General features: G+C 43.8%; 1 protein-coding gene across 1 annotated transcript in view; it reads left to right on the top strand.

The window, feature by feature from the left end:
- Positions 1-1,923: 1,923 nt before the first annotated feature.
- The window catches only part of LOC132901322 (histone-lysine N-methyltransferase PRDM9-like), an 85,216-nt gene continuing 64,451 nt past the window's right edge, over positions 1,924-22,688 (top strand). The window contains exon 1 of the mRNA XM_060943639.1: positions 1,924-2,034. The gene's annotated coding sequence lies outside the window, so the exon portion shown is untranslated. The remainder of the gene's footprint in view (positions 2,035-22,688) is intronic.

Genomic DNA, 22,688 nt, shown 5'->3' on the forward strand with positions numbered 1-22,688 from the left:
ACTCTCATACGAGCCCCAACCCCGGGCCTGGCTCCAGGGTGGGGCCCCGGCTGCACCATACTGGGTGACGTCACGGTCCTTGGTTGTTTCTCCATAAGGGTTTTGGTGAACTGCTCTTGGTCTGGCCTGTCACCTCGGACCTGTCTGCCTTGGGAAACCCTGACAGGGGCATAATGCCCCCGACAACATAGCTCCTAGGATCATTCAAGGACACAAACCCCTCCACCACAATAAGGTGGCAGTTCTAGGAAGGGGGGAAAAAGTGTTTCTTCTAATATTGGCCTTTCAAGGATTTATTCTGTGGAATAATGATGTTACAACATACATCTTTAACAGAGAAAAAACCCAATAATTTAGTGCACAGGTTTTAATTTATTTGGGTTTTCTGAAGTCAACTGCTGAACCTGATCCAGGTTTCAGCCAAGCCATATTTGGTTGACTTGGCTAAAATTGTAGCAGTTCAGTGGCCAGTTCCTTTCTGTAGATTCATGCACACCTATGAGCAATTTAGAGTAGCCAGTTAACCTAATTGCATATCTTTGGAGGAAACCAGAACACCCAGAAGTGACCCAAAGACACAAAGAGAACATGCAAACTTCACACAGAAAGGCCCCTCCCAGCAGCCACTGGGCTTGAACCCAAAACCTTCTTGCTGTGAGGCAACAGCACTAACCACCACACCGCCCTAAAAGTATACCTCCAGGGTAATAAATATACATACAGCATACCTATTTATTTCATGAAATATCACCTTGGACAGACATTTTTTTTGTAGACATCAACAAGATTTTGACAGAAAGCTGATTGGGCAGGTGTGCTTAATTAGTGCAGCAGAAAAGCATTCACCCTGTCATCTGGAGATGGAGTTCAAATCCTGATGTAGTCAAAAGTCAGGAAGGGAGGGGTGTTAATCACAAGCCAACACTAGCCAAATGTCTGTGAGCTCATACATATGGAAGTAGGTGCAGGGGTGCTATGCTGCATGAGCAGCAGTTCAAATAGATGCTGGCTTTCTGTAGCCTGGGCCCGCCCATCCTAAGCGTGACGCAACACGAGGGCCTGTTGCGAGCTTAGTCTGGCCAGGCAAGCTATCTACAGCTCTTCCAAGCTCCCGAAAAATCGGGAACCAATCAACTTTGAGCATCTCCAACGGCCCTGGGTAGAGGTGTGTTCAAGGCAGTGACGTAGTAGAACTGCGACCGGAAGCCATAGATTGTTTACAGAATCTATGCCGGAAGCACTTCATTCACGCTTCCACATCTATTACGCATAGATGCTGTATTGAAAGCATTCAACGGGAAGTTCTCATTGAAAACGGAGCAAAGCGCAGCCCTGGAGGTATTTATTGAAAGGAAGGACGTTTTCGCCTTGCTCCCGACCGGCTTCGGTAAGAGTTTAATCTACCAGTTAGCCCTGTCACGTTGCATACGTCAGAGGAAAGAGTTATGTGATTGGTTTAAGCTTCGTCACAGCCTTTACTGGCTTCGACCAGTAGCAAACTGAGGCATTTCAGGGAGGCGGGTCAACCACGGGCTCTGGGAAACGGTTGGGCTTAATATCTTGGCCAGACCAATAGCTCGTAGAGCTTTGTCGCGTTAGCCAGACTAGGCTTTCTGTGCCTCAGAGGAGTCTTTATTATTCTGCCCACTTTGTGTTATGCACCAGTTCCACTGGAAGCAAACCAGCCACAGAGAATTTTAACTTCCAGCGGAAAAAAAGCAGCACAGACATGTTCAGAACAATCAAATGGGTCCAGGCATGTAATATTACACTTTTTAAAAATGACATTTTAATTGTTATGAGTAAAAGTGTGTGAGGGTTGGGATAGGCGTCCTCCACCCTGAAACTCCACTCCAGTCCAGGTGGTGGCGGTAACGCGTCCAGTAGCTGCTTCTCCAACCGCTAGAAAACACTGGAGAAGAAAAAACCGCTGCTCGTCTGAGCCGCTTGAGTCCCTCGATTTATAAAAATAAAAACACGTTATTGTGTCTGGCTCTGAGGATTTAAAACCTTGTTTTGCTTTAAAACCCTCAGGTAAGTTAAACTGAAGGTGTGTGGTCGAATCCCAAATATACTTTACTGTTTTAGGAACTATGTTCAGTATGAAATAATGCCATGTGCACCCTAGATAGTGCACTATTTATCCAAGGAGAGATTTATAGTTTGGCTAACCTGTTTAGTTGTATGTTTAAAGTATTTAAGTAATCTTCACTTCAAGTTAATTTCCATCACGGGTTGTTTTTTTTTTTCTCTAAATTGCGACTTCCTCGCAATTTCAACTTTATTTCTCGAAATTCTGACTTGATTTCTCAAAGACCGACACCGGGGGGTATTTATTTATTTTTAAATGCTATTATTATTATTATTATTATTATTATTAAGCTAATCAGGCAGACTCACCCCCTCTGAAGTGTGTTGAGCAGAAAGCTTTACACACTGAAAATGGATGAAATCACAGGGGACTGTTTTAGGCATGGTTTCCCGAACCGGGAGGTCTTGTTGTTGGAAGAATCGTATGGTGTTGAGCTCGAAGCCTCTGATCCCTGGAGAGAGAGAGAGCTGACAGGGCTCGATATTAACGGTTGTCCGCTTGTCCGGGACAAGTGATACTTTATGTCGGACAAGTTCATCGTCTCAGTTACTTGTCCGATCGGACAAGTGCCAGATTACGCCGATATTCGGGTTACATATCAAACTTATCAGTTTATTCAAATGATTTCCGAAGCATCTCACTTGCCATATTGTTTTGATGAATCGCCGGATGTTTCTATTCGGAAAGAGCTTCGTGTATTTGAGCTAGAAAGTAAACGGTCGTGTATGATTTGGTTTTAATCGTGTCATACACGTGGATTTGTTGACATTTCTGTTGGCGGGATCATTATTCAACTGTATATTTACGTTGAGTGTGTGGTAATTTCCAAATCTTTGAATTGTTGTTGATAGTGTTCATTACTATAGCCGAGCGCGTGCTGGAGGGGAATGTGCGCCTGCGTGCGTGTGGATTGACAGGGAGTGAGGTAGGAGTGGGGAAAGTTATCTAGGAAATACCAAGCTGTCAAATGGCTGCTAATTAGGTTACCGGCTGTATTAATTAACTAATTAGTCATGGGAGTTTAGGGATTTGAAACATAGGGCTCTATAATTTAAATATAATTATGGATGATTTGAAATTTTTTTTTTTTTTTACCATTAAATACCATACAGGAGCCACACTGAATAATTAGACAACAATTAATCAGTGGAGGATATATATTCAAAGTTAATAATTTTAAAAATGAAAATATAATTTTAATTTTCTGGTTTTCAATTTCTCATAAATTAATGATTGATGGAGTCCAATTTTTTCTGCAGTGAATTGATTTTTTTTTTATGTTAAAGTAATTCTGGCGAAATGATTTCTTTATTGTGAGTCAATAGAGGGGCGGCACGGTGGTGTAGTGGTTAGCGCTGTCGCCTCACAGCAAGAAGGTCCTGGGTTCGAGCCCCGGGGCCGGCAAGGGCCTTTCTGTGTGGAGTTTGCATGTTCTCCCCGTGTCCGCGTGGGTTTCCTCCGGGTGCTCCGGTTTCCCCCACAGTCCAAAGACATGCAGATTAGGTTAACTGGTGACTCTAAATTGACCGTAGGTGTGAGTGTGAGTGTGAATGGTTGTCTGTGTGTCAGCCCTGTGATGACCTGGCGACTTGTCCAGGGTGTACCCCGCCTTTCGCCCGTAGTCAGCTGGGATAGGCTCCAGCTTGCCTGCGACCCTGTAGAAGGATAAAGCGGCTAGAGATAATGAGATGAGCTGAGTCAATAGAGGTGTGGAGGTTTTCACAAGATATATTATCTTGTCATTTGATTTCAGTGTATAATAGTGATTTACAGTATTAATCAGTCAATTTTATCAGTTGTTTTTGTTTGTAGCATTGTTATTTGTTTCTCTTGTCCAAACAGTGATATCTCAAGTCATAAATTTTATGATAATGTTACTTTGTGATTTGTTACTGAACTGCAGAGTACTGATTTGTGTATATATAATGGTTAGTGTTTCTGGATCTCATAGTATAGTTATTTTGTTCTTAAAATTTTATGTTCATAATTTCTACTCTATTGGAATATATTGCTTCTCAGGGCCCATTTACACGAGGACGCTGTCGGGTAAAAACGACTAAATGTTTTATCGGAAGTGCCTTTCGTCTACACGGGGACTGCATTTCCGAGGCTGAAAAACGGAAAAAATTGAAAACGCCTTCCAGAGTGGATAAGTTAAAAACAGCCCCCGTTGCATATCCGTCTAAACTACCCAATACGCGAAAAAGTGCTCGGATCTGCTCACATATGTCATATACTGTACATGCCAGCCCGGGAAGTAAGAAAGTAAGTAAAAAAGTAAGAGCATGTCTGATTACATTGATCCAACGGACCTTCAAGCTGCTCTGGCAGCTTTAATAAACGTCCAGGAGTCCTTCGAACATCTATACCGAATCTGCACATATACCGTTAATGAACAGAGGCGGGTATAGTATGCTCTTACTTTTTTACTTACTTTCTTACTTACCATAGCCAGAGTAGTCAAAGTTTTCGCGGTGCAGATCAGATAAGACGGAAGACGTTGCGCATGCGTGCAGGCATAGCGGAGGTCTTTCATAGCACCACCTAACCGCCTGGCATGCACATCCAATTGAATTCCGCACATCCAATTGAATTCCACACATTTATGCGTCACCGTATAGACGCAGATTTCCTCCTTGAAAACGGTCGTGTAGACGCGGAAAAAAGTGAGAACGAAAACGGACTTTTGCGTTTTTGTTTCAGACCGTCCCCGTGTAAAGTGGGCCTGAACTTCAGCATAATAAATTGGTGAATTATGGTATCATTCAGTCTGTTTTACTATAATTTTGAACTTTTGCCTCAGTTTATCAAGTATAGAGATCTTGCAGTCACGTGACCGGAAAGTACACAACCGCCATCTTGTCGGTCAAAAACACAGCTGAATACTGCTGCACTCGTGTACAGAATGGATCAATTTCAACCGACGGACTACACGGCTCATTTTTCTAATGAACAGATAACTAGATATATATCTAAAATAAACGATCTACAGATTTGTGACCCTTATGGCTTACCGGACGGAGTTTTCATGACCGGATTTTGAATTGCCAGCGGAATACCCAGACGTGTATAATTACCTCATTAACTTTCCCTCGCTGTTCAGTGGTGAAGCACTGCGTGCCTATAAATCTCTGGACAGTTATCTTTACAGAAATTCAGGATTTGTCAGCGACTCAGATGTGGCATCTTGTAAACAAGAATCCTCATTGGATGGGTAAGTCACTTAAGTATTGAGTATAGCACTGACCAGCCGATTATAGAATAGAATAAGGTAATTCCAGATCGTCCGTCTTGTTTACATGGATCTGGTGTTGGAGAGGTAGAGGCTTGGCAGTGGAGGTTTGAGTGGCTGTTTTCTGAGCTTAGTCAACAGGCCGGCTCTGCCTGTAGCCTCGCTTTTGCTTCCGCTCCCGGCGCCGCCTCCTTCGCTTTGCTTCGGATAACAATCCACGGAGACCCCGCTGGTCTCGCTATCTCGTCCGGAATGTTTTTTTTTTCTCGTCCGGAATGTTGCGTATGCGATGGAAATCGCTACAAACCGTCATTTTCTGCTGGAAACCAATGTCCAGTAAGTCCATACGGTTGTAGTGGATATTGAAGTCCGGTACAGACGAACAACACGCAAAAATACACACAAAAAACATAAACGTGCACAGGTAGGGAGAGCTTGTAGCCGCAGCCGTTGTAGTAGAATTGTATATAGTAGGTTTTTCCAGAAGAAAAGGTAGAAGTAAAAGCAGAAGTAGAAAGCGGAATATGGCGTTTGACCGACAAGATGGCGTCTGTCACAATCTGGATCGGCTGTGACGTCACATGCAAGTGCTCCATTGATTACTTTTTTAAAGATTTTTTTGGGGGGCTTTTTTTTTCACCTTTATTGGGTAGGACAGTGTAGAGACAGGAAATGAGCGGGAGAGAGAGATGGGGAGGGATCAGGAAATGACCTCGGGTTGGAATCGAACCCAGGTCCCCGGATTTATGGTATGGCGCCTTATCGACCTGAGCCACGATAAGTCCTATATGGTCAAAAAATGCAATTGTATAACCAGGAAATTCATTAGTTTTAACATTAGGTCTATTTTGTTGACATTATCAGCTGTTCATTGATGGAGACTTGAGTGCAATCATGACAACTGCAGTCCTAAAGTGTGTTTAGACTGTCCATATGGGGCCATCCTCCACAGGAGAGAAGTGATGAGAACTTAATCCAGGAGTAGGGCATCAGGATGGATCAGGCAGGTCCAAAGAGCAGGAGAGGTCAGCATCACTGGTATCTCAGGAGTGACCTGTAACTCAACAGAGAGAAAAAGTGAGAAGCTCAGATTGTTAGGTTTGCCTATTGTCACCTAATGAAGCGTGTACATTGTTTTCTGAGGCTACATCCACACGACAACGGCAACGAGATGTTATTTAAAAATATATCGCGTCCAAATGGGCAACGATCAGTAAAATATCAGGTCCATATGGCAACGCAACGCTTGCTGAAAACGATGCAATACACATGCCACACCTCTAGGGGCCCTGTAAGACGGTCCCTTCGGAGACACCAGAACAATAGAAGTAAGGATGCATGCTCATAAACTATTATGCGCGAGACTTCATATTAGCCACAAAGTCAGGAAAATCTGTTTGTAAAATTACATTATAATGACCAATTACAATGAAAAGTATTTTTCCAGTCTCACCTGTGAAAGGTAATCCCATGTGATCTCGTTTGGACGGCAAACCTGTTGGTACAGTTAAACACAGCACATGAATCTTTATTCTCCGCTTTGACTTATCCAATATGGCGGCGAGGAGGACGTATGATTCTACGCGGAAGGCGGCGTCTTTAATGGTCCAGAATAAATTGAATGCTACACGTTGATGGATTAATTTGCTCTTCTACGCCCTTTTTGAGGAATGTAATGTAGGACTTAAACCAACATCTGCAGAGGTGAGATCGCTCCTTTTTTTTCCCTATTTTTGCTGGCGGGATTGACTCTGCCCTAAGGGCAGAGTCTCTCTCTCTCTCTCTCTCTCTCTCACTTTGCACCATTACACAATAAATATTCACAGTGAAAATATTTTGTAAGCGCGTTTCATGAACCAAGTTATAGGATTTGTTGACAACTCGCATCGAGTTCGTTACACTTCTACCCGGCGTGAAGCACTCAGTCATGTGGTTGTGACGTCATCGTAAACAAATCCGTTCTACTCATCCAGACGACTTCACAACGGCAACGTTGCCATATCTTTCCACTCTGGAACCCGTTCTCAAAAAGATTGCGTTTTGGGCACCCAAAACGCCGGTGCTGTGTGGATGCCAGGCCTAAACAATAAGCAATTGTATCGGAGTCACCTGAATCCGTTGCCGTGTGGACAGGGCCTGAGTGTGAGCAGGGACTCCATCAATACCAACTATAACAGCATAACTAATGGACCTTTTCCACTACCCTTATTCAGCTCACTTCAACTCGCTTCAGCTCACTTCAGCCCGACACGGCTCGCGTTTCAACTACCTTAGAGCAGCACGACTCAGCTCGCTTCAGCCCTGCTCAGCTCCCAAAACTCGCACGGTTTTGGAGTGGGGCTGAAGCGAGCCAAACCGAGCCGAGTGGGGCTAGGGGCGTGAGCTGACACTCCCCTGTGCACTGATTGGTGAGGAGGAGTGTCCTCACATGCCCACACACGCCCCGCGAGCACGCTGGGATCTGTAAACACCGCAAACCCGGAAGAAGAAGAATTACGCTCTTGCCAGTATCTGTTGGCGTTGTCAGTGACAACAAGCCACAGCACCAAGACCAGCAACACTAACGACTCCATGTCCTCCATGTTTATTGTTTACTATCCGGGTCGTGAGACTACCGCTTAAAAGGTCACTGATGTCACTGTTTGCGCCGCCTAACGACATCACGTGACGTCCACCCACTTTTGCTAACTCCACCCAATGTGTCCACCCACTTCCAGCCAGCACGGTTCAGCGCGGTTGTAGTCGAAATGCAACTCCAGCAGCCCCACTGAGCTCGACTCAGCCCAACTCCGCACGGCACGGCTCAGCCCAACTCAGCCACGTTGGTAGTGGAAAAGCGGCATAAGAGGCTGTCCACACGGCAACGGATTCAGGTGAATCTGATAAAATTGTTTATCGTTTCGGCCTGGCGTCCACACGGCACCAGCGTTTTGGGTGCCCCAAAACGAGAACGGGTTCCAGAGTGGAAAAATCTGGCAACGGCGCCGTTGCGAAGTCATCTGGATGAGTAGAACGGATTTGTTTACGATGATGTCACAACCACATGACTAGAACAAGCAGCACTCTCGCTGTTTTGTATGAAACACTGCATTGCATTCACTTTTGTATACAGCTTTTCTTTTAAATAAACAAGTAACTGAACCATTTCTTGAATTTCTTTTTTTATTGGATAAGACTGCTTTTCAAAATGTTCACACACAATAAGAAAATTAAGTTACATAAAACTATGCACACTAATAAAACTCATTTGTACACACAGAAGGCACGATTTCCTCACGTAGTCGCAGCCATCTTGTTGTTGTGTGTTTGTTCCTGTGAGTGCTTCACGCCGGGTAGAAGAAGGGGTTTATGCGCATGCATCCTACTTCTATTGTTCTGGTGTCTCCGATGGGACCGTCTTACAGCGCACGTAGAGGTGTGGCATGTGTGTTGCATCGTTTTCAGCAAGTGTTGCGTTGCCATATGTACCTGATATTTTACTGATCCGTTGCCCATGTGGACGCGATATTTTTTTTTAATAACATCTCGTTGTAGTGTGGATGTAGCCTAAATGGGAGAGCCAGTAACATGGACACACGGGAGCCCTGGGACATAGTGCAGCAGGCATTAACCCGTCAACAAACCCCAGTGAACGTGTGAGAGTGGGGTGGGCTGACAGCATCCATACATCTCAGTTTACCAAAACACACTATGCCTGAGGACCCTCCAGATCTACTCCTTTATCTCATCATAACTGTTAGCAAAAGGCTTGACTAAACAGATATGTTTTCAGCCGAGACTTTAACACTGAGACTGTCTGAGTCCCGAACACTACTTGGAAGTCTGTTCCATAACTGTAGCCTTTTGTAAGAAAAGTCTCCGCCCCCTGATGTAGCCTTCACTATTGGGTAATTCCACCCCAAATCACCAGATTTAGAAAAATGTGTGCCACTGACCATCTCAGATTTGCTTCATACTTTCTGGAAATATTGTCAGTGTGCCTAATAAATAGTCTACAACATTTTAGGCTTGTACCTTCATTAGTTTCTGAGATATAGGGGCTTGAAAAAAAGGCGTGGCCCCAATTTCACTGTTGAAACGCGTGCTACAGAAAACGGACCTAACTTCCATAAGTCATTACTTTTAAACTATTCATGCAAAATACATGAACTTTTCAAGGATTGTTCTTCAATGCCAGATGCCTTTAAATACTAAAATACAGTTCAATATTTGCCAAGTTATGGCTTGCTGAAAATTATTAAAAAAAAAAATGTGCTTTGGAGCAACTTTGACGCCCCATATTTCCACATTAAAGCACACCAGATCTTTCAAATTTTCTTATTTATTACTCATGCTATAGTACTCTTTAGGTAACGAGGTATGTGTTCAAAAGAAATCAAACTTTCTGACTTATTAGACTTTAAAAATTAAAAAAAACATTTTGCACCTAGGGCAGCACGGTGGTGTAGTGGTTAGCACTGTTGCCTCACAGCAAGAAGGTCCGGGTTCGAGCCCAGTGGCCGGTGAGGGCCTTTCTGGGCGGAGTTTGCATGTTCTCCCTGTGTCCCCGTGGATTTCCTCCGGGTGCCTTTGAAAAATGCTCCAATGGGACATTCTGAGTATCTGAGAGGGAAGTTGTAACAAATTGTCTGTCAACATTGAAAAAGAAAGAAGTAATCTTCTTCTGCCCCGGACAGTCTTTGGCTTTCTTCCGTTTCGTGCCGCGGGATGACATCTTTTAAATGCCCAAGTGTCAACAAAAACAACTCGCGAACTACTTCTGTCAAAAGCTCCCACACCGGTGGGTGAAAGGTCATTCAGTCTCGAGAACTCTCGCTCTACAAGTCAGCTGACCTTGTATGTAACCCATGTCAAATCTCGCGAGAGCAGCCGCGACAAGTAAACAACTAAACAACATGGCGCCTCAGTCTGGAAAACGCCAATTCGGATTGTTTTTGCACCATCTGGCGGTGTATCTACTATGATTGGAATATTTTTGGAGCAATTATAACGTATTTGATGATCAGACACATTGTCACGTAGTGTTGCTGGGATGTTTTCACGGAGTCAGTAAGGGGGCACATGCCGAGAGTAAGAGGGCGCAGCGCCCCTGTTCCCCCGTTTAGACAAAAGCCTGACATAGGCGGGAGGGATTTACCCAGTACTAATCTGTAAACAGGTGAATAAAATAAGGAAATTACACAGGCTGCTGCTTTCCAGTTCTTCATCCAAAGTGCATCTGAGGGGAGAGCGGTGGTCCGCTGCTTTTAACACCCCGGACGCAACTGCTCCTCCTGTGTCACGCACTTATGTTCCTACTAGGCACTAGGCTGTTCTAGAGTAATAATTGAAAATAAAAATCCTACTGGGCATAGTGCCGTTCTAGATGAATAAAGACAAAAATACAAACGTAGTAAATAAACAAATATGTAAAACCTGTGGTCACCTACTTGTGTGCGCCACAGTACCCTAAACCAAACTATAAATATTAAGGTATCAAGTACGGCATGTTTTACAATAGACGGAAATGCTGTTTTAAGGCATATAATCTATGAGCAGACAAACTAGCAAAACATTTCATTGCCAAACACCAGAGTGGATATTTGAAGGAAAATCTGTCAGCAGGTGAATGTATTATGCTTTTGGATTTTGCCAAAAACTATTCATTTTGTGTACAGGATTCTGCCCAGGGATACCACTGGGACAACAGCCAATGCACTCTTCATCCATTTGCAGTGTACATTCAGAGACTCAGATTGTTGGCACGCCCGCGTCTAAGACGCACTATTTCGAATAATGAACGCATTGTCGAGAAGGTCAGGGGCCAATATGGACGCGAGCATTTTATACCCTATTTGGAACGTTTCATGGCATATTACAGACCCTCCAGGATTTCGCGATGTTGCAACTTCAACGCAAATTCAACCAGTCCCCGCGAATTCAGGGTGGTGTTGGATATAATTGTAATCACCGCAGCTTTCCCGCAAATTTGACCAATCGTTGGTGTCGTCTTGAGGTGACGTCAACAAACTACCTTCCGCCTTACTTCCAGTGTTGCCAGATTGGGTGGTTTCCCACCCAGTTGGGGGGTTTCAAGTGCCTTTTGGCGGGTTTTGAACATATTTTGGGCTGGAAAACGTCAGCAGTATCTGGCAACACTGCTTACTTCCGTATTTCCGTTCAAGAGAAGCAGTATGCGCGAGTCAGTGTTTGTCAGCTTAAATTCTGCTACTGAAAGCGTGTTATGTTTACAGTGAAGGACTGTGTGCACTTTATTTTTTTTTTACTTAATACAAGAAATTAATGGATGACAACATTTTTGCCAAAATGGTATTTTATTTTCCATTGTTTAGGCAGCTTCAGCATCATACTGTGAGATTCTGTTCAAATTGTTTTTTTTTTTCTTCTATGAAGCCTGAGCCATTTATTTTATGAGTTTATAATTATTGTTTAATTTAGTCTTCAGGAGAGACTCCCTGCACACAGTACTAGTATTAGTGTTTTTTTTTTTTTCTTACATGAAAGCTGAGGCATTTATATTCTGTTTTAAGGTAACTTCATGTTGTGGTGTGAGGTTCTATGCACTTTAACTTTTGAACCAACAGGTGCATTTGGATTATAAGTAAAGCCTATTTTTCTGCATTTTTGTAGTCCTAGTAATCTTTTATATTGGTGAAGATGTTTATAGGACCATTTCTCAGTGTCTTTTTGTTTTTTTAATCAATAGTTTTTCAGTAATAACTTAATATTTAACATATCACTCAATTTTAATCACAAAAAGAGAAAATTGCAACAATTTCTCGCAACTTTCACTTCCTCCTGCAATGTAATCGCAACAAAAACTTAAACACCGCAACTTTCATCGCAATTTTTTTGGAAAACCCCCCGCAACATCAGACATTTTAGCCTGCAACAATCACAAAAAAGGCCCACAAAATCCTGGGGGGACTGGTATTACTTGACTTCATGGTCTCAATATCGAAAATCTTGCACAAATATGCAACTTCCAACATAATTATCTGGATATTCAACAGATTTCAGCATCCGATGAATTTGTTTTGACCGCCGCCATATTGAATATACGTCGGACCCGTTCGTGTATTTACGCCGCCCCGTTTGTAGCGTCCCAAGCGAGTAAAACCTGATCCAAGTCTTTCGCTAGGTGGCGTCTTAGTCTATGTACAAATATTCAAAAGAGACAAGAAAACATGGATAAGAAAAAAATACATCTATTTTGTCATTCTTCGGCAGAAAGAGAGTACATTCACCTGAAAAAACTGATACCCCTGATACCCAAGGTAATTAGTCATACTACATTTACAACAACAATTACTACTGCAACATCAACTACTACAACAGCAACCACTACTACTACCACTGGTGACTACTACTACTATAGACCTACACCAAACTGAAAACAAGTTAAGAAAATAAATTATAATTTACAAGGAGGAGATAATATAGATGTGATATATAGTGGCCTGTGGTTGAATTCCAAAATTTTGCCACTGATTAAACAATATCTCAATATATTTGGTTGAAGCATTGATTTTTGTCACCTACATTGCTTCATATGGCTTCTAATACCAAAAAAGAAAAAAACAGAATTGAGAAGAAAAAAAAAACAGCCCCTGGGCTGCCCCAGCTGTTCATTGGGCTCGCTTCGCTCACTAGGTTCGCTTCAACTGAAGGATAATCACTGGGCCCCCCGTTGTAGAAATGGGCCCCTGTTTTTTCCCAGGAGGGGCCCTGTGGGCCCCTTGACCTGCAAAACAATCTGAGTCTCTGTGAGTAAGTTAGCCTCAGGAACCTAAATGAAAGAAGGACCATAGCCTGAGGCAGAAATGTCAGTGAGGGACGCAAATAAAAAGAGAGATGTTATTGTTCTAGTTTGGTCAGTAGTTCTTTTCATTGACCTCAGGCTAAGCACAGTTGACATTGTAGATCATCTACATGTCACACCTACTTGCACAAATTGACAAAATGGGCATGATTGTCTGCTTTAACTACATGATTTTAGTTTAAATTGAGTGCAAGTATATCGATAAGTACTCTTAAATCAGGGTTGGTCATATTTCATGGTCAAAGGCTTATTTTCTGGACAGTGTCCGATTTTATATGATTTCCTGTACAAAGAAAAATTGAAATAATCTCCTTAAAAATAATGATCGTAGTAAAAGAGCTGTTCAAAAAAAGATCAGAGACTTAACTGGGAAAGGGGGGGAAAAAACCAACAACGAAGGGGAGTGCTATAAAGATATGTAAGGAATGTGGATGAAGTTAATGTGAGTAACACAGCGGCTCTGCAGAGCCTAACCTTCACCGAGACTCAAGTGCATTTACATTCAGGGATCCTTCAGAGCACGTTGTGCACATGCTTGGGACCCAGTCATTATGGGAAACACCTGATACTGATTTTTAGCACAATCGGTGCACGCATATCGAGCCCTTTCACTGACGTCACATTTACGTTAGCAGCAATTGCTACCTTATACCTGGGGGCCAAGCAAACTTTGTTCACATATTGAAGCCAAACAAAGGTGTCTGGCATCTGTTGTTGTTGTCTGAAGAAAACTACAGCTAAAAAAGCTTGACTACCAGATTACTTGAACAGTCTTGGTCAGAAAGAAGTGAAGGATAGATGTACATGGAAATTAGAGTTTTTAGCAGTTATGATCCGTACAAAATTCCTTGAAATGACTGGACATGTAGGAATACAGCTTCCCCCACCCCCAAAAAGAGTCCTGACGTGGAAGAACAGTTTAAAAAAAACTACAAAAGCAAGAACAATTCTTTCCACAAAGAAGGTTTTCCCAACATCAGCTTTTGGGAACAGAATGCTGTGAAAGCCAAAGCATTTACTCTCGAAGAACTCCGACCTGAACTGTGGGCTAGATGGAGGGCCAGGAATAACATGTCTCAGCAACTTCAAGGACATCTAGTTACAGAGCTGTTTGCACACTAATTTATACAGTGATATGTATTGTTGTTAAAACAATATCTGAAGTGTTAGTTGTAAAATAAAATATCTTGCTCTAGACTTTCAAACAATGTTGTAAGATTTTTATTTTAATTTTATCTAATCGTGGATGGTACAGTAATTACAAACGCTAACAATCAGCATGTTCCAGTTGTAGCTATAGTCATATAGTAACTATAATCACCTTTGAAATAATAATTTCAATAAACGATTAATGTTTAGTTCCCACTTCACTTATTCTCTATTCAAAAGGCACAACTGAGTCACACAAGTTAAGTGTGCAACGGACAGTAACATTTTTATCCAAAATTGTTTTTTCTGCCTTAGTCAGTTTATTTCTGTTTTGCATGCAGCTGTTGTAAAGGTGTGTGTGTAAGTAACTCTCTAGAACTGTAGGTTCATTACTACACTCTGGCTCCATGGTGACATTTTGCACAGGACTAGGTTCCTCTGATAACAGAAACAAAGCTGACCAGAAATGGTCTTTAGTCCTCTCCAAACTCCTCTGGTGGTGTTCTGCTGTAGCTGCTCCTCCGTTTTCCTCCTGTAGCTCTTCTTTCCCTCTCTAATCCTCCTCCTCAGCTCCTTCTACACAACCTTCAGCTTATCCTCGTCTCCAGACCTGAAAGCCCTCCACTTCTCCTTGAGACGAGCCTTTATTTCTGGGTTATGCATGCGATGGGAATCGCTACAAACCGTCATTTTCTGCTGGAAACCAATGTCCAGTAAGTCCATACGGTTGTAGTGGATATTGAAGTCCGGTACAGACGAACAACACGCAAAAATACACACAAAAAACGTGCACAGGTAGGGAGAGCTTGTAGCCGCAGCCGTTGTAGTAGAATTGTATGTAGTAGGGTTTTCCAGAAGAAAAGGTAGAAGTAAAAGCAGAAGTAGAACCAGAAGTAGAAGGCGGAATATGGCGTTTGACCGACAAGATGGCGTCTGTCACAATCTGGATTGGCTGTGACGTCACATGCAAGTGCTCCATTGGATTAACGTCAGGACTTTGACTTAGCCATTCCAAAACATTAACTTTTATTCTTCTTTAACCATTCTTTGGTGGAACCACTTGTGTGCTTAGGGTCGTTGTCTTGTTGCATGACCCACTTTCTCTTGAGATTCAGTTCATGGACAGATGTCCTGACATTTTTCCTTTAGAATTCGGTGGTATAATTCAGAATTCATTGTTCCATCAATGATGGCAAGCTGTCCTGGCGCAGATGCAGCAAAACAGGCCCAAACCATGATACTACCACCACCATGTTTCACAGATGGTATAAGGTTCTTATGCTGGAATGCAGTGTTTTCCTTTCTCCAAACATAATGCTTCTCATTTAAACTGAAGAGTTCTATTTTGGTCTCGTCCACCCACAAAACATTTTTCCAGTAGCCTTCTGGCTTGTCCACATGATCTTTGCTGCTCATCTGCATTTTGATAATGTTTTTTTTTTTGGGGGGGAGAGCAATGGCTTTCTCCTTGCAACCCTGCCATGCACACCATTGTTGTTCAGTGTTCTCCTGATGGTGGACTCATGAACAGTAACATTAGCCAATGTGAGAGAGGCCTTCACTTGCTTAGAAGTTACCCTGGGGTCCTTTGTGACCTCGCCGACTATTACACGCCTTGCTCTTGGAGTGATCTTTGTTGGTCGACCACTCCTGGAGAGGGTAACCAGGGTCTTGAATTTCCTCCATTTGTACACAACCTGTCTGACTGTAGATTGGTGGAGTCCAAACTCTTTCGAGATGGCTTTGTAACCTTTTCCAGCCTGACGAGCATCAACAACGCTTTTTCTGAGGTCCTCAGAAATCTCCTTTGTTCGTGCCATGATACACTTCCACAAACATGTGTTGTGAAGATCAGACTTTATAGATCCCTGTTCTTTAAATACAACCCCGATTCCAAAAAGTTGGGACAAAGTACAAATTGTAAATAAAAACAGAATGCAATAATTTACAAATCTCAAAAACTGATATTGTATTCACAATAAAACATAGACAACATATCAAATGTCGAAAGTGAGACATTTTGAAATTTCATGACAGTAACACATCTCAAAGTTGGGACAGGGGAAATAAGAGGCTGGAAAAGTTAAAGGTACAAAAAGGGAACAGCTGGAGGACCAAATTGCAACTCATTAGGTCAATTGGCAATAGGTCATTAACATGACTGGGTATAAAAAGAGCATCTTGGAGTGGCAGCGGCTCTCAGAAGTAAAGATGGGAAGAGGATCACCAATCCCCCTAATTCTGCGCCGACAGATAGTGGAGCAATATCAGAAAGGAGTTCGACAGTGTAAAATTGCAAAGAGTTTGAACATATCATCATCTACAGTGCATAATATCATCAAAAGATTCAGAGAATCTGGAAGAATCTCTGTGTGTAAGGGTCAAGGCCGGAAAACCATACTGGGTGCCCGTGATCTTCGGGCCCTTAGACGGCACTGCATCACATATACAGGCATGCTTCTGTATTGGAAATCACAAAATGGGCTCAGGAATATTTCCAGAGAACATTATCTGTGAACACAATTCACCGTGGCATCTGCCGTTGCCAGCTAAAACTCTATATTTCAAAGAAGCTGTATCTAAACATGATCCAGAAGCGCAGACGTCTTCTCTGGGCCAAGGCTCATTTAAAATGGACTGTGGCCATGTGGAAAACTGTTCTGTGGTCAGACGAATCAAAATTTGAAGTTCTTTATGGAAATCAGGGACGCCGTGTCATTTGGACTAAAGAGGAGAAGGGCGACCCAAGTTTTTATCAGCGCTCAGTTCAGAAGCCTGCATCTCTGATGGTATGGGGTTGCATTAGTGCGTGTGGCATGGGCAGCTTACACATCTGGAAAGACACCATCAATGCTGAAAGGTATATCCAGGTTCTAGAGCAACATATGCTCCGATCCAGACGACGTCTCTTTCAGGGAAGACCTTGCATTTTCCAACATGACAATGCCAAACCACATACTGCATCAATTACAGCATCATGGCTGCGTAGAAGAACGGTCCGGGTACTGAACTGGCCAGCCTGCAGTCCAGATCTTTCACCCATAGAAAACATTTGGCGCATCATAAAACGGAAGATACGACAAAAAAGACCTAAGACAGTTGAGCAACTAGAATCCTACATTAGACAAAAATGGGTTAACATTCCTATCCCTGGGCGGCATGGTGGTGTAGTGGTTAGCGCTGTCGCCTCACAGCAAGAAGGTCCGGGTTCGAGCCCCGTGGCCGGCGAGGGCCTTTCTGTGTGGAGTTTGCATGTTCTCCCCGTGTTCGCGTGGGTTTCCTCCGGGTGCTCCGGTTTCCCCCACAGTCCAAAGACATGCAGGTTAGGTTAACTGGTGACACTAAATTGACCGTAGGTGTGAATGTGAGTGTGAATGGTTGTCTGTGTCTATGTGTCAGCCCTGTGATGACCTGGCGACTTGTCCAGGGTGTACCCCGCCTTTCGCCCGTAGTCAGCTGGGATAGGCTCCAGCTTGCCTGCGACCCTGTAGAAGGATAAAGCGGCTAGAGATAATGAGATGAGATGAGATTCCTATCCCTAAACTTGAGCAACTTGCCTCTTCAGTCCCCAGACGTTTACAGACTGTTGTAAAGAGAAAAGGGGATGTCTCACAGTGGTAAACATGGCCTTGTCCCAACTTTTTTGAGATGTGGTGTTGTCATGAAATTTAAAATCACCTATTTTTTCTCTTTAAATGATACATTTTCTCAGTTTAAACATTTGATATGTCATCTATGTTCTATTCTGAATAAAATATGGAATTTTGAAACTTCCACATCATTGCATTCCGTTTTTATTTACAATTTGTACTTTGTCCCAACTTTTTTGGAATCGGGGTTGTAAAACAAGGTGCCCACTCACACCTGATTGTCATCCCATTGATTGAAAACACCTGACTCTAAATTCACCTTCAAATTAGCTGCTACTCCTAGAGGTTCACATACTTTTGCAACTTAGATATGTAATATTGGATCATTTTTCTCAATAAATAAATGACCAAGTATAATATTTTTGTCTCATTTGTTTAACTCAGTTCTCTTTATCTACTTTTAGGACTTGTGTGAAAATCTGATGTTTTAAGTCCTGTTTATGCAGAAATATAGAAAATTCTAAAGGGTTCATAAACTTTCAAGCACCACTCTGTGTGTGTGTGTGTGTGTGTGTGTGTGTGTTTTATATAATATAAAATAGACACTTTTTTTTTTTTTTAAACTTGTGGCTTGATATGTTGCTCTTCTGCTGCTATCCACTGTGCTGCTGCAAACAGGAAATTTCCCCACTGTGGTATAATAAAGGTCTTCTTATCTTTTCTGTTCTTTCAGGATATTGTGTTGCACTTTTTTTTTTCTTTATCATTTGTTTGTTTGTTTGTTTTATTTACTGATTTTATGTCCGAGTTGGGGCGGCACGGTGGTGTAGTGGTTAGCGCTGTCGCCTCACAACAAGAAGGTCCTGGGTTCGAGCCCCGGGGCCGGCGAGGGCCTCTCTGTGTGGAGTTTGCATGTTCTCCCCGTGTCCGCGTGGGTTTCCTCCGGGTGCTCCGGTTTCCCCCACAGTCCAAAGACATGCAGGTTAGGTTAACTGGTGACTCTAAATTGACCGTAGGTGTGAATGTGAGTGTGAATGGTTGTCTGTGTCTATGTGTCAGCCCTGTGATGACCTGGCGACTTGTCCAGGGTGTACCCCGCCTTTCACCCGTAGTCAGCTGGGATAGGCTCCAGCTTGCCTGCGACCCTGTAGAAGGATAAAGCGGCTAGAGATAATGAGATGAGATGTCCGAGTTGTTTGCACCCAGTCTGGGTTTTCCATGTGAAATAAGGAAGCTGCTTCACCTGTATGGAAATCAAACACTTTCATGAAGAAGCAAACTTGAATGCGAGTAGAAATAAAATGATTATTCTTAAGCAAACTCTTCCATACTCCCGACTTTTTTCTTTTTTAATTAATTAATTAATTAATTTATTTATTTTTTAATAGAATCGCAGATTTTTCTGGAGTTTTCAGGCTTAGCTCCTCTCATCGTATTCTCTTTAACCACTCATTTCTTTGTTGTTCTTGAAACGTGTGTGGCAGTGGGGGCGTGGTCAAGCGTCGGTCTGTGAATGGAGGGCGGAGTCAGGGAAGGTAAGTGGTGGAATCACTGCATCTGACAGGAATTAACCTGTGTTTGTGTGTCTTCCCCAGTGACCGCACCCTATAAGAGGAGAGGGAGAGTGGAGGAAGGGGGCTGCTCCCCAACCTGGATGTGTGTGTGTGTAGTTCAAAGCTGAAAAGCTACCGGGTTGGCCGGTGGAACAGCATGCGGCGCGCCTCCTCCCCCTGCTCATGGGCAAGGCACAGCTGGCCGCGCTACAGCTCCCCGCCGACAGCTGGCTGATCTATGCGGACCTCCGCAGGGCCGTCCTCCAGAGTGTGGGTCGCACTCCGGAGCAGCAGCGCTTCCGCGCACTGTTCCTGGAGAAGGTCGTCCGACCGTTCGCGTTTGGCCAGCAACTCCGAGACATCTGCTGCCAGTGGCTGAGGGCCGACAACTGCGACGCCGAGGGAATCATCGATCTGGTGGCGCTAGAGCAGTTCGTCGCTTGACTTCCGGAAGGAACCGCGGAGGACCATATGGCGGCCGTTCCAACAACAGGACAGCGTGTCTCCCCTTCTCTCCTCCCCTCTCTCTCTCGCTCTCCCCTTCTGTTTCTCGCCCTGTCCCCATTCCCCCACCGCGGAGGCGGGGGCCGGCTCCACGCCCGCCGCACCCACGGTGTCCTACCGTTTCCTACTTCTGCCCCCCCCCAGGTGAGTGATATCCGGAACACCGGTGCAGAGAGAGAGCCTGGGCCGGTGTGCTGGTGCTGTAGGGAGCCGGGGCACCTCCAGCATCAGTGCTCGGCGATGGAGGTTGGCGCGGTGGTCCGGATCCCCGACGTACCAGGAACCGCCCTCGATTGGGCCGGAGCGTATCGCATACCGGTGAGTATCTAAGGGGATATGTATCAGGCTTTGGTGGACTCCGGCTGTAATCAGACCTCAATCCACCAAAGCCTGGTGCAAGACGAGGCATTGGGAAGAGCACAGTTGGTGAAGGTGTTGTGTGTGCATGGGGATGTTCACAACTACCCTTTAGTGTCGGTCCACATTCTGTTTCGAGGGGAGAAATTTAGAGTACAGGCAGCGGTTAATCCTCGCCTTACCCACTCGATAATTTTGGGGACTGATTGGCCGGGATTTCAGGATTTAATGATGCACTTAGTGAAGAGTGGGTCCTGCTGTAGTTCAGCGGGGGGGGGTCCCGGTGTGGCATTGGTGGTCCCGCTGTGGCATTGGCAGGAGCAGCTGTCACAGAGCCGTCTACGTCATCACCGTGTCAGAGTGAGGAGCAGCAGGCTCCTCCTCCCTCTCTTGGGGAATCCATCACGGATTTTCCGTTAGAGCAATCGCGAGACGAGTCTCTGCGGCATGCGTTTGACCAAGTGAGAGTAATCGATGGTCAAACGCTCCAGCCAAATGCCACCCCATCCTTCCCCTATTTTTCCATTATTAAGGATAGATTATACAGAGTGACGCAGGACACTCAGACTAAGGAACAAATAACCCAACTTGTAATCCCAAAGAGCCGCCAGGAATTGGCATTCCAGGCGGCTCACTTTTAATCCCATGGCTGGACACTTAGGGCGGGATAAGACACTAGCCCGAATAATAGCCCGGTTCAATTGGCCAGGGATTCGTGGCGATGTCCGTAGGTGGTGTACGGCGTGCCGCGAATGCCAGTTAGTAAATCCAGCGGCCATTCCAAAAGCGCCTTTGCGCTCTCTGCCATTAATCAAGACCCCATTCGAAAGACTTGGGATGGATCTTGTCGGGCCATTAGATTGGTCAACACGAGGATATCGCTTTATTCTAGTTCTGGTGGACTATGCAACGCGATATCCGGAAGCAGTGCCTCTTCGCAATATCTCAGCACGCAGTATTGCTGAAGCACTCTTCTGCGTTATCTCCCGGGTCGGAATCCCCAAAGAGATTCTGACTGACCAAGGCACTACGTTTATGTCACGCACACTGCGCGAACTGTATGGGTTACTGGGAATCAAGCTGATCCGCACCAGCGTTTATCACCCACAAACGGATGGTTTAGTCGAACGGTTTAATTGCACCCTCAAAAACATAATTAAAAAATTTGTAAGCGAGGACGCACGCAACTGGGATAAATAAAGTTTATTTTATTTTTCAAAGGGACAGTGTACAAATTAAACATTATCCTTGTGGTAAGGACAGATGTCTGTACCAGGTTATAGCAGTACATGCTAGTTTCCGCCTGTAGTCCCTTGGCAGGTGGATGTAATAAAGATAAATAAAATGTACAGGAAATGTCACCAAATCTGTCATTAGAGCAATTTGTAGTGATTTAGACCAGTAGAATAGAAGTGTATAGCCTCATAAAGCATACATAGCAGCATCATTTTTCACAATCTCACACACACACCATAAGTTAAGCGAAATGTTCAAAGGAATGTGCAAGCCAGTGCAAATATGCATTATCCCATCCCACTACCCCCTCTTTACATAGAGTATAAGTTTTACCACTCCAACCTCGAGAGAGAGAGCGCAAGACATGCTCTCCAAACCACCAAAACTTCACATTTCAGTAGGTTATACCCTCCCACACCTAATGGTCATACACAAGCATAATAAGATAAAATAAGAATAAGAAATCCCCCCCCCCCCCAGGACTCTCCCATCCCTCACAATCCCCACACACCCACAAACACACTAAAAAGTGCAAAATCTGCATCCCCCCCCCCCCACACACACACACCAATACCCCCACCCACCACCACACACACACACACACACACACACACACACACACGTACCATTCAATAAAATGCCCTAACTATCCTTTTCTATCCATGTGTACATAATTGAGTTGATAATATCCATTTCTTTGTCAAATGTGAAAAAGACTTAAAATTTGTACAGGATATTAATTCTGTTGGGAGGTTATTCCACTGATTTGTGGCTACAGAAGAAAAAGATGATTTACCAAATGTAGTCTTTCATAGTGGGACACTACATTCCCCCCTCGACACTGATCTAGTGGTACGTGTTGATACCTCTGAGCACAAAGAAATAAATTGTTTCAAAGGTGGTGGTGCATCCTTATGTATAATTTTAAAAAGCAGGCAGAGATTTGCATGCCTAATTAGATTTTCAAGGCTCAATATGTTATATTTACGAAGCACAAGACAGTGGTGGTAAGAACGTTTTCTTCTGGCATGGATCTTTATGGCACTTTTGTAAATTGAGCTGAGGGGTCTTAATACCGTTTTGCAGGCTTGTGACCAACTTGTGATGCAGTATAGAAAATGAGACATAATAATTGCATTTAAGTATAAACTAG

This window comes from Neoarius graeffei, chromosome 17 (genome assembly GCF_027579695.1).
Source record: "Neoarius graeffei isolate fNeoGra1 chromosome 17, fNeoGra1.pri, whole genome shotgun sequence".
NCBI lineage: Eukaryota > Metazoa > Chordata > Actinopteri > Siluriformes > Ariidae > Neoarius > Neoarius graeffei.